This window comes from Cherax quadricarinatus, chromosome 47, assembly GCF_038502225.1.
Source record: "Cherax quadricarinatus isolate ZL_2023a chromosome 47, ASM3850222v1, whole genome shotgun sequence".
NCBI classification, from domain to species: Eukaryota; Metazoa; Arthropoda; class Malacostraca; order Decapoda; family Parastacidae; genus Cherax; species Cherax quadricarinatus.
The window spans coordinates 29,761,968-29,762,708 of NC_091338.1; positions in this window are offsets into that span (position 1 = coordinate 29,761,968).

Consider the following 741-nt stretch of genomic DNA (forward strand, 5'->3'; position numbering starts at 1 on the left):
TCCCTGAGTGAGGTCTGTAGTCTTTGTCCACCTAGCCTATACTCTGTCTGCGGTCTTCTTTGCCCCTCCCCAATCTTCATGACTTTGCATTTGGCTGGATTGAATTCGAGAAGCCAGTTACTGGACCACATGTCCAGCCTCTCCAGGTCTCTTTGCAGTCCTGCCTCATCCTCGTCCGATTTAATTCTTCTCATCAACTTCACGTCATCTGCGAACAGGGACACTTCAGAGTCTATTCCTTCCATCATGTCGTTCACATATATCAAAAATAGCTCTGGTCCTAGAACTGACCCCTGTGGGACCCCGCTCGTAACAGGCGCCCACTGTGATACCTCTTCACGTACCATGACTCGTTGCTGCCTCCCTGTCAGGTATTCCCTTATCCATTGCAGTGCCCTTCCTTTTACGTGTGCCTGATCCTCCAGCTTCTGCACTAATCTCTTGTGGGGAACTGTGTCAAAGGCCTTCCTGCAGTCTAGGAAAACGCAATCTACCCACCCCTCTCTCTCGTGTCTTACTTCTGTTACCTTGTCATAAAACTCCAGGAGGTTTGTGATACAAGATTTGCCTTCCATGAACCCATGCTGGTTTTCATTTATAATCTTGTTCCTTTCCAGGTGTTCGACCACTCTCCTCCTGATAATCTTCTCCATGACTTTGCACACAATACATGTCAGAGACACAGGTCTGTAGTTTAGTGCCTCGTTTCTGTTTCCTTTCTTAAATATGGGGACTACATTA